General features: G+C 43.6%; 1 protein-coding gene across 2 annotated transcripts in view; it reads right to left on the bottom strand.

Moving 5' to 3' along the window:
• PLS3 (plastin 3) overlaps nt 1-7,048 on the bottom strand; it is a 95,335-nt gene extending 88,287 nt beyond the window's left edge. For both annotated transcript variants that reach the window (XM_013006522.2, XM_004710062.4), the window contains exon 1: nt 6,968-7,048. The gene's annotated coding sequence lies outside the window, so the exon portion shown is untranslated. The remainder of the gene's footprint in view (nt 1-6,967) is intronic.
• Between the last annotated feature and the right edge of the window lie 5,089 nt (nt 7,049-12,137).

The raw sequence follows: 12,137 nt of genomic DNA, 5'->3' as shown, positions 1-12,137 counted from the left end.
TACACCAGAGATGATAGAAAGATTAGACTTTCACAAAAGGCACAGATTTTCAGTAACAAAAAGAATCCCCTCTTCTGAACTAGTTTAATGAGACCAGGGTATTTTCAAGAAAATAACTGAGCTCAGGGTTTTCTGGATTTCATTTTCCTTACTTATAATCAGTTGATATAAATAACAGCTAGAAAAATTTATCAAATATCATAACACCATAAAATGACAACAGCATGATAACTCTGTGAATGACAGTTTTAAAGAATCCATCTTCTAATTGGCAAGATGAAACAAAACATTGAAAAGTAGATACAAGTTCATAGTTTTGAGGGAGAGAGCTTAAAATTGACCTCAGAATTTATCCTGTCCAACACAACTGTTTTTTTTCAGAAGAAGGTCTACATTAATCTCACACTGTCCCATTTTAAGGATTATGTACTTTTCCAGATCCTATGTTGTCCTCCTTTAGGTTTCAATTATGAGGGGAAATATTAGACGTTTTGTGCATAATTTTACATAAAACCTCTTATAACAGACAATCCCGAAAGTATAAATGAAGTGTAATAAGCCAGTGCACTCTATCATGATTGCCAATGAAGTCCAAAATATTACTCAGTAGTTAACAGAGACAAACACACTGCTACCTTAATGGCTTTCACAGGCCATTTTGCACAATATATGAGGGATTTTTTTAAATTTCATAAAACATGTTTATTGTGTCTTTTGGCTAACCATTTCTCTTATATTTCACTGCATCTCTTCTTTGTTGGTAAAAACTGTTCAGCTGGAGAAAATTTACAAACTAGGAAAAATGTTGCAAGACTTAGACGATGAGACCTGGACCATCTCTCTGAAGTCTTTGGACAACCTTTATGTTTCTATGATATACTCCTCTATACAATATTTTTGAGTTCAGATAGCACCTGTCTGCTACAAGGCTAAAGATACACAGAACTCATCCTTTCAGCATGGCCAGAAGACAGATTGTAAACTGATGGCTGGAAGAAAAGGAAAATGCAGGTAAGAACTTCAGTCACCTACTCAAATAGGACTACCTGTCCAGACTGCACAATCAACCCTAGCTTGTGCTCAATGACCTTTCCAAAAAACACCATTACCCTCTCATCATAAAAAAAACTTCTAAGCTCTTGCGAACAGCTAAGCTTTCTCTGATCATAAAATCAGTAAGTTTAATATGCCAAAACCCTTGTCAAAGAATGATAAAAATGGTCCCTCATGCTAGCCAGATAGGCAATTGATCTTCCTACACTGAATCCAGTTGCCAAGCAGGCATTGCATTTGGCTCACTGTAGTTTGCATTTATCTTTGGAAAATTAACTGATGAATAAAATTACAGTAAACCGGACAGTAACTGTAGGCATACCCTGGCAACATTACAGATTTGGGTTGAGACCACTGCAATAGAGTATATCACAAGAGAGTGAGTCACACGGAATGTGTGGCTTCCCAGTGTCATGGTGGCTTGGTTCGACTAGTCTGCTACATGTGAACGGTGTTATGAAAAAGGTTTGAGATAATGTGAGAACTACCAAAGTGTGAGCACACGCTGCTGGGCAAATGGGTCTAATGGGCTTGCTCAGCGCAAGGTTACCACAAACTTTCCATTTGTTAAGCAGAGTTACTTATCTGCCCAGCTCCACAAAGCGAAGCGCAATAAAATGAGGTGTGTCTGTGTTTAGTAAGCAGGAAAAAATGTTTAAATCATTTTATTAGGAGCTCTTACAGATATCTTAGCATTCCATACTTCAATCACCTCCTGCAGTCTTGTACAATTGCTACCACAATCCGTTTCAAACAATTTTCTCCTTGAACTCCTTGATATCTTCTCCCCTTTCTCCCCTCCCTCACCCACTCTGCCTCCAAGGAACCATTATGCCCTTTTATTTTTACTATAATTTTTTTTGCCATTATCTTACACAATCCAATATATCCATGCACATGCAATTCTGTTATTCAGTTATTTGATCCCATGGAGTGGGGTTATACAGTCATCAATGCTATCAGCTCCCCCTCCCCCCTCCCTGTACCCTTGGGGATCCATTACTCCTGTTATTGTTTCTTTTATTATGATTAAATAATATTTTATTGACATATCTTACTCGTTCCAATATATCCCTCCCCTGCCCACACAGTTCTGTTGTTCAATCCCATTGAGTGGGGCTGTACCAGCAGTACTCAACCTGTCGGTCTCAACCCTTTGGAGGTCGAATGACCCTTTCACAGGGATTGCCTGATTCATAACAGTAGCAAAAGTGAAGTTATGAAGTAGCAATGAAAATAATTTTATGGTTGCGGGGTCACCACAACATGAGGAACTGTATTAAAGGGCGGCGGCATTAGGAAGGTTTGGGCTATACAATCATCTAGGAGGGCTATCAACTCCCCCTCCCCCTCCCATCCCCTTTTCTCCCTGTCTCTCACTTCCCTCAACCTCAGGGAACCCTTACTCCTGCCAGTGTTTCTCAGGGGTCTATCTTGACTATCATGTAGCGAGCAATCTTAAATGTACAAAGGAACATACACAAATCTAACATGACCCTTCTAAGAGGGACTGAAGCAGGAAAAAATTTAAAAACCTAAAAATCCGAGCAAGCCAGAAATCTTAAACCATTCTCATAATTTTAAAATGAGAAAATGCAGAGTGTCTGACATATGTCCTCAATTGATGACAGTTATTCAAGGTCAAACAATGAATCAGTGGCGGAGTCAGTTGCAGAGTCTAGTTCAACTGCGACCAAATTTAACATCCTCTTTTCTTGATCAGCAGAAAGATGAGGCTTTCTACTCCTCTAAAGATTTACACTCTCAGAAACCCTAGTTGGGGGGCGGTGTGCAGTTCTACTCTGTCCTATAGGGTCATTATGAGTCAGAATTGACTTGATGGCAGTGAGTTTGTTTAGTTTTTGACATCCCTTTGATGTCAAAAATGTTTCATTTTAACATCAGTGCTTCTTCAACTCTTAAACAAGTTTTTCTCACTGATATTTCCTTCAAGGGCTAAGAATAATGCAAACTCAGTACTGCTAAGATTACTGTGCGTTCTTTGATAATGTCTTATCTCTGTAAGTACAACAAAATGGCCCAAGTCAAATCAGATTTGGCAGGTTTTAAAAATAATATTTCGAAGTCAAACAATAGCCAAAGTTCTAGCAAAAATCAGCTAGGTCGAACACTGATACCTAAAAGAGATTCCAAAGCTATAATGTATCCCAAAAGCTCTAGAAACTAATGAACATGCATCATATCGAATATCACTCTCTAAAACAACTTGACATACTCAAGACATGACCTGGCTGTGTGTTTTCCTAAACCGAGTCTTATTATTGTCATCAATCCAATTTTGATCCCGCTGGATTGTTTTTTACCCAAAGTGGAATTGTCACTTAAGTATGAAATAATTCTAAACACACATACTCAAGTAGTCATGTAATGGCACATGTTTATTTTCAAATTCTATTTGATACTATCTATTTTTGGAAACTATACATACCAAAGACCCAACACAAAGAAAAACAAAACCTGTTTGACATTATACATTCACCTAACATCTAAGTCCTACATGATGCTAGAGAATACTCAGTATCAAACTGTGCTAAGATTATGATGTCAGTATATTTCTTGGAAAGCCAAGTAAAAATAATCCCTAAAATAGGATTTGCAATAATCAGAAGTGGACTTTCTTCTCTCTTCAGTTGTACTGAAAAGAATCACTTTGGGGCTCAAGTCCATGGCGAAGCTAACCCTTTTCTTTTCAGGGACTGTCATATTGTTTGCCTGGGCATAAAATTTACTTTGGTTTATAAGAGTGCCTTGGGTCCCCAAATCCTGCCGATATAAATTTTCCAGGTCAAGTCTAATATGCATGGTACTGTTGGTGGAAAAGACTAACAATTTCACCCAAAACATAGAATTAATATTTCTGTCCAACATAGCATTTACCTCATATTTTTTTTAAAGCAAATGAGTCTAGATAATGACAGATTAGAGACCTTGGTGTTCAATGGTGATTGGGTGCATCTCAAGATAAAACACAAGTTCATTGGTTCTCCACTGTGATTTTACAGGTAAAGAAAGGCATTTGGAATTTGTTGGAGCTAATAGCAGACATTAAAAAAATAATACTCCCCTGCCAATTTTTAAAAGAACTTTGATTTTTAGATCATACCCCACCCACTCCAAAAAAAGTAATTCTTAAGGTCGATTTTACATGGGAAGGGTGGGGAGCATCCCCAAACAATTAAATTCTGTGGGCTGAGAGCCTTAGGGATAAGGTATCCAATTCTTTACAGAATCAGATGTCCTCATCTTTTTCCCGTGGAGTCACTTGTGGGTTCAAACAGGTGACCTTTAGGTTTGTAGCCAAGCACTCAAATACTACACCACCGGGTTGCTTCCATCGTAGTTAACTCCAGTTTAAACCCATTCCAAACTAATCTATGTCACAAATTGAGCCTTGGGGTCAGAAGCATGTTTTAAATATTTAAAGTTAGTGCTAGCTTTTTTGAGGCTCTGAAGCCAAGGCCCAGGAAAAAAAAGAAAGAAATGCATAAGTTATTCAGAGGTTGCAATAGTAGACAAAGGGTTTTTGACTGAAGCATGCATCCAAGGCCCAAATCTCTGAAATGTTCCAAGTTTCATTTTTATAGCTTCTGCCCTACTTGTTTTCCAGCCTGAATGTGTTATCAACTGGATCCATTTTTGAAAATAATTAAAGCTTTTAAACTCCCGGCCTCAGAGATTTCTCTGCCCATGTCTATACCCTGCAATATGTAATCTGCCCAGGAAAATTGCCATGTTTTTTTCCAGCAGCAACCTCAACTTGAGCCACATGGTGGATACGAGTCAATTAAGGAAAATTTCTTCATGTCTCTTATGATTCCACCAAACCAGCGACAGGCAAAGCCCACCAAAGCAAACCCACAAACCCACCAAACCAATGACAGCCAACCCCCCAAGCAGTCCATGCATTGAATTAAGTGCTGACTGTTTTTGTCTGTGGTTTCTGATTCGTGTAATTCCAAAGTACAATGAACTGATGGTTAAATTTAGTCAAAAGATTATCCACCCCTTCATGTCGATGCCTGGTATCTACAACCATCCAAGTTGAATATAGGCAAGGAATACGGAAGTCCCTTTTAAAGCATGATCTTATGGGATATGACTTCAAATCTAGCATTAGGGATGAACTAAGGATTGAGCAAAATGATGATTTTCCTAGAAAAGAATGAAGAAACTATCTTTAGATTTTCAAAGTCATTAACTGGATTGACAGGGAGCTAGGGCAAAAGCATGAGCACCTTCCAGCACAGTCATTCAAAGCTCTTGCTTTCTAACCAGTTGCTGTTTTTATTTTGGATAAAATCTGCATACCAAATTCTGTTCCCCTCAACCAAATCCCAGCATAATTCACCCCACCCGACTCCATTGCTTTCTCGGGGAGGTAATTAATGGAATACGGTTCTTCGCCATTACATTCGTTTTAAAGTCACAAGAAGTCATGTGGCCATCACGCTTGGGGCATCAGAGACTTGGAGCACGTGATGCCAACTGGCATGTGTGGAAGTGGGGTCACTAAGTTGGAAACGGAATATCCAGGATCCAATTCAGGATCTCAAACACATTGTGGCACCCAAGAAAGAAGAGGGCAGGCTCACCATCCCCGGACCCCTGGACTTCATCATTTCATCTACATTGTCTATCCACTGGGCGGCCAGCCAGGCTCCCCTCTCCACCTCCTCTCCTGCCTAACAGACCTGGTTCTCCCAGTCTCCTGTCTCATCCTAAAGGAAGGAGGCTCTCCAACCCACGTGCTCAACCATCTGCATACCTCTGGGGAGGTTGTGAAGAGCAGGTGGGGCGCCAGACTTATTGCCTATTGGAAGTGTAAAACAGCATTCATCCCATTCCATTCCTCAGTCTGGAACCTTCGAAAGTCTGGCGGGCCCGCCCACGCAGCAGCAGCAGCAGTAGCAGCAGCAACTTTACTACTAGCTAGAAGCCAGGGCCGGGGGTAATCGTCCCCTTGACCTCTCTTTAGAGCGTCAAAGTACTGCCCATGGCCAAAAGTCAACACCGGCCAGTTCAGCAGTGTGTTCCCTTTGCTTCTGCCCCTCAAGGTCCTCGGCGGCTGCCGCCAGACCGCGCACTCAGGGCTGAGTTGCCAACAGAGCCCAGAATGGAGCAGAGAGAGAGGCGGCGTGGGGTCTGGGGCGCCGGGCACTGACAGGTACTGTCCTTAATGGCCTGGGGGTGGTAGGCCACCGAAATAGAAAGGGGTGGTGGGTGGAGAGAGACAGAGAAAAAGTGCTTACTCATAGGGAGATGCGGTGCGCTCGCGATGCTCCCGCTAATGGGCAGGGAAGCCAGCCGAAGGCAGGCAGGCAAAGTGGAGCCTGGTTTCGTCCCGAGGCCTCGGCGCCCCGCCTGGAGCCCCGAGGCCAGTGGAAGCCCACGGGGTCAGCCAAGGCGGGCGGGCCGGGGCTGGAAGCGACGCCGGCGGCTGGCTCCCGGGTTTCCTGAGTCCGAGGTGGGGGCTGGAGGGGGGGGCAGGAATGCGGGAGGGAAAAGTTGGGCGCTCCGTCCCCACGGCTGGGCCCGCCACCGCGGAAGGGGAGAGAAGGGCCGGGGGCGGGGGCGTCAAGGCTTCTAGCCCAAGGTTGGCAACAAGTTCATATCAACTCGTGAGAGAGCCTTAAGGGGAGAGAATGGGTTCGCGGCGGGTGGAGGGCGCGGGCCAGGGGCTTGGTCTCTCCCACCCATCCTGGCTGCGAAGGATTACCTGGGCGCCCAGAGCCCAGTATAGAAAATTCTCCAACCCTCACCCCCCGCCAGCCTCCATCCGAGCAGAGCACGTCCCTCCTGAAGTTGGGGGAGATGCTCAGCTTGGGACCCTCCCGAGTGGAAGCCCCAGGAACGCGCTCCCGCGCGCGCCCGCCAGGAGCTACCCAGCACTTACGGAAAGTCTCGCCGAGTCCGGGTCCAGCCCGAGCGCCCCACTCCAACGGGCTCCGCCAACTTCTGCCCCTCGGAATCTTTGCGGCTGGCCTTCTAAAGCCAGTGCGCCCGCCCCCTGCCGGCCCCTCCGCGCCCTCGGCCGCTGCCATTGGCTCCGGTGCTGCGAGCAGTCGGCCTGGGAACCTGGAAGGCGATTGGGCCACGAGCCTGTCACATCAACTGGGTGGGGCCCTGAGAGACTTGGCTTGGGGTTGGGCGCCCTGGAGGGATGGGGATAGTAAATCTTAGGCCTGCAAAGGAGGCTGGTCCCTGCGCTCGTGTCCCCCCGCCCTGTCCCCAGATCAAAAGAGGTGAGAGGCTCAAGAGTCCGTGTTCAAAACTATCTTGTGGAAGAGATGAAGCGATGGGAATGGCGGGAACCCGAGTTTGAATGTCACCAAGCCTCTATTGGAGTCTCTGAGTGTATGCTTCCTCCCCGCCCGGAATCCAGGAGAGAAACAGCTTGGGAAGGGACATTGCTAGTTTCATTCCCTCCCATCAGCGCAGGGGCCCACCACCCAGAGGAGAAACCTCAAGACCCCTTTGCACCGTAAGAGGTCTAGGAATCGGAATACGATCAGAATAGGTACAGGGCGGGGCCACCAAGTACTTGGCTTTGAGCCAAGTGTATTGTTGACTAAAATAGAACTCTGGTATGTTTCCTCATCCACAAAGCGGTGAAAGGTGGGCTGGGAGAAGATGGTGGAAGTAACTTGCTTCCACGCGTTTGGCTGGGATGGAGTGTCCATTCTCAGGAGTCATCTTTCACCAGAAAAAACCCTTGGAGATATGCTCTTGCTCTCCACAGTACCACTTCTCTGCCCAAACGAGATTGTCTCCATGTCAAAGCTGACCTTTTTCATTAATATAAGAGCCTGGATGGCGTAGCCAACCTCTCTGCAGAAGACTTGAAGCTTTCCACTTCCGTAAAGAATGAACAGTCTTGGAGATTTACGGGCGGGGTGGGTGGGGTGGGGAGGTCAGTTCTATCCTGTCCTATAGGGTCACTATGAGTCGGCATCAACTCTGTGGCAGTGGCTTTGCTTTTGTTTTTCTTTTTGTTTTGGGTTTGGTAGCCTTATTTGCATTCCATCATTGGCAGATGCCAGAGCCAAAATCGGCTCAGAGGGCCAGAGTTTGAGGGAATTTCCAGCAAGAGATGAAGAGTGTGACTCATGGGACACCTGTAGAAAAAGTCGAAGTAACAATTTTGATCCGTAATGGCGTGGTTGGAAAGTTCTGTGAAAATTGGTTCACTCAAGATTCCTTTTCTATGCATCAAAAAAGCTCTAAGTGATAGAGGCCTTTGGACTGGAATAATCTTCTCAAGGAACCACCCACTTCATCTGCTATTATGAATGTACTTCGAAGTGAGCCTGTAGTGAGTGCTAGGGCTTCGTAAATGGGTGTGAGTGATGCGCTCAAATATGGCCTAAAAGCTAGACGTGCAGAGAAGATCTTGGCACTGGGGGGAAAAGCCTTGTTAAATATTAATTAATGATTAACCAACTGGAAGAACTTATGAAAGGTGAAATAGAAATGGGAGGACACTCAAGCTTTCAGAGACATTATAGTTCTGTGATGAGAGATTTTGGACTGGGTCAAGATTAGGTCAACACCAAACTGCTGATTGCACAATGATGGCGCATGCAGGGCATTGCCACACACCTTTACAATTGACTCCAAAAGGAGACTTCTGGTTTTTAATACTTGGGCCCCACGTATAGCTTTCAGAATTCTTTCCACAACACTTCTAGATACACCAAGCATGGCGCCTTTCCTACCTTTGTCGGTGTTCCTAAGTCAGCACTGAAGAGTTTCCATATGCATTTAAACCTAAATGACAGCATGAGGAAAGCATGGAGATTCTCTGCAAACTGTGTTTCCGAATACGGATAGAGTCTCCATTGTTGACCTTTGTATTCTATGTTTACTTTATCTTTCAAGTTCGAGAATTTAAAAGAAGCCCAAATATTGAGTCCTTCAGGTCCATATGATATTTATGTTTCCCTGGTTCTTATTTTAAAAAGCCTGCACAGAAGCTTTAATAGAAGTCTTCCGTTACCACTCCTTCTGAGGATATTAGATTTTAGCAAAGGGGTTTGTTTGTTTGTTTGTTTTGGTCAAGGAATCTCAGCTTCTTGAAAGTGCAGTAGTCCATAGTTTCCAATGTCACATGCTGCCCAGGAGGTGGCACTAACCCTCAGGGCCTCAGTAACTTTCAGTTAAAGCATGCCTTAAATACAGAAGTTCCCATTTGGATAGAATTTACCATTCCTATTTATCAGGCTAAACAATCCAATCCACATAGAATGCCATTTCTAGATATATAATGTATTTCATTTTTCTTGTTTTAGAGAGGATACACAGCAGAACATACGCCTATCAAACAATTTCTGAATGTAAACTTCAGTGACATTGATTACAGTCTTTGAGTTGGACAACCTTCCTCACCTTCCTTTTCCAAATTATTCCTTCTCCTTTAAACTCATTGTCAGTCGGCTGTCATATAGATACCAAAAAACTAAACTCATTGCCATCAAGTCGGTTCCAACTCATTGTGATAGAGATAGGGCAGAGTTGAACTGGCCCTGTGGGTTTCTAAGACTGTAACTCTTTATGGGAGTAGAAAGCCTCATCTTTCTTCTGCAGAGCGGCTGGTAGTTTCAAGGGCTGACCCTGTGGTTAAGCATTCCAACGTGTAACCACTACACCACCAGGGCTCCTACACTCAACATACATGGTCTGAACCAATTGGTTTAAAGTTTGAAGTGTAAAGATTATGGCAGAACAATAGATAGCTTCAGGAGTTTATCCCACATTCCATGACTCTAGAAGCTCTCGATTCCATGAGAACTTAACATTCTGTTCTGTTTTCTCCCTTTTAATCAGGATTTCGCTATAAAATATTTGCTCAAAATGTTCAGTAGTGGTAGTCGGTATCATCCAGTCCCTTTGGTTTCATGGTAACGAAGGCAATTGTTTATGGAAGAAATTAGTCATACATCCCAGTTCTGACTCAGTTGCTCCCATTGAAAAGAGACCAGTTGTACCGAATTACTGATGGTAAGGAACCCAGGTACTAGCAACAATGTAGGAAGTAGAACAGAAGCATGAAATAATGTTATTAGACCAATCACCTGGGATGCCCATGAAACTGTGTCCCTAAACCTCCAAACTAAAGCATCAAATACAATAAGATGTTTGGTTTCACATTAGCAGTCTCAGCAGCTACTTGTGTGTGTGTGCCATTGTTGTGAGTGTATCACACAGCCTTTCCCAATTCAACTTTGTAGAACTGTACAACAGATTGGGAGAAAGCGTGTTAATAAACCGTGAAAACCTACCCTTCATCTGTGTGATTTTTTTCTTCACAGTAAACTGAAACTCAGCACTCCATAAATGAGGTGACATGGACCTCTCACTTTCCCTGGCTTCAATAGGCTAAAAGAAAAACCTAACTCCACACCCAACCAAGGTCAACTGCCACAAAGCAGAGGTCAGACATGCCTCCAACCTTCATCCTTTTTTTTTTAAACCCTATTCTGACACCAACGATGCCTCCCATGACACCCTACATCTCTTCTGGGTCCATAATCCATTGCAATGGTGACAATCAAAATATGATTATGGGGATTTATTAGGGAAGTTAATGAGTTACCACAAGTTAGGATCATAAAGCATTAAGGATACAGTCTTTCGTCCACTTCCGTGCCTCTCCTCAGCCAGCAGCCATCTCTCTCTCTCAGGTCCACAGCCTCTCAGCCATCTGGTCTTTTGGCTTCTGCCTTGTTCTGTAGGCCTGCTCCTCTGTCTCACAGTCTCATGGTCTCTGGTCTCAGTGCCGCAGCTCCTCTACTCTGGTGCCTCTGGTATAAAGTGGCAAGACCTCTGCTGCCTCCACCACTTTAGGCAGGGATATTGAACAGGCTCCAAAGGTGGCTTTTCTTACTTGATCATCATGGGAAATCTCTTTCTTCCTGCTCCTGAGATGGCTCTGTTATACAAAGACCCGATTAATCTCCAGTTCAGATCCTCTACGTGTACTTTGTATGGACCTGGACCAATACAATCATTTGGTGGGAGTTATAGAGAAATGAATAAAAGAGCCAGAAGGAATTAATTTCACTTGAGCACAATAAATTTTAACCTCTCACTTCCCAAAAAACCAAAGCAAACTCAATGCTGTCCAGTCTATGGGGACTCAGAGTGACCACAGGGAACAGAGCAGAACTGCTCTTGTGGGTTTCTGAGACTGTAACTATTTAAAGGCGTAGAAAGCATCGTCTTTCTCTTGAAGAGGGCTGGTGGTTTGTGAACCGCTGATCTCGCTGATCTCGTAGTTAGCAGCCCAACTGGTAACTCTCTATGCCACCAGAGAACAACCCTCTCCCTTACCTCTTCTATAATAATCACAAAGAAACTTTTCATATGTATTTTCAATTTTCTTTTTTACATATGAAACCAAACTCAATGCCATTGAGTCAATGCTCAGTCATAGTGACGACCCTCCTGTGGGTTTTTGAGAGTGTAACTGTTCACAGGAGTAAAAAGCCCAGTCTTTCTCTCAAGAAGCAGCTCAGTTTTGAACTGCCTATTATGATGGTCTCAGCCCGTGTGTAGCCACTACACCACCAGGGCTCCTCTTTTTATATCAGTGAGGTCATCTATGAGTTAACCTTTTCTGATCAATGTATTTCACTCAGTATAATGTCTTCACACATCCATATCTTAGATGGGGCCAAGAACTCATTGCAGAAGTTGAGAGTACACTGTCCTTGATTAGTAATCCACACTACATTTGAGGTCTTTTAACTCTGTAGCAGGGCTTTTGTTGACATATTAACACGTATGTCTGTCTTAAGATTTCTTTTTCTTACTGGCTGAGTTGTATTCCATTGTCTATATGTTCCTTATTTTGTTTATCTGATCATCTTTTGATGGACATTTAACATATTTTCACCATTTGGCTATTGTGACTACTGCTGCAATATTTGAACCTCTGTACTTAAGTCTTTGGGTCTATACAAGGGACTTTGAAAAGTTTGTGGAAAACTTGAATTCTTTTTCGTTTTTTTTTTTTTTAGAAACCTTGAATTCTTAATCATGGATATTGGGTATTTACATATCTA

The sequence above is a fragment of the Echinops telfairi genome, unplaced genomic scaffold (assembly GCF_000313985.2).
Source record: "Echinops telfairi isolate 266 unplaced genomic scaffold, ASM31398v2 ScPeMD7_7427;HRSCAF=8465, whole genome shotgun sequence".
In the NCBI taxonomy this organism is placed as follows: domain Eukaryota; kingdom Metazoa; phylum Chordata; class Mammalia; order Afrosoricida; family Tenrecidae; genus Echinops; species Echinops telfairi.
This window is presented reverse-complemented; position numbering and strand designations above follow the sequence as displayed.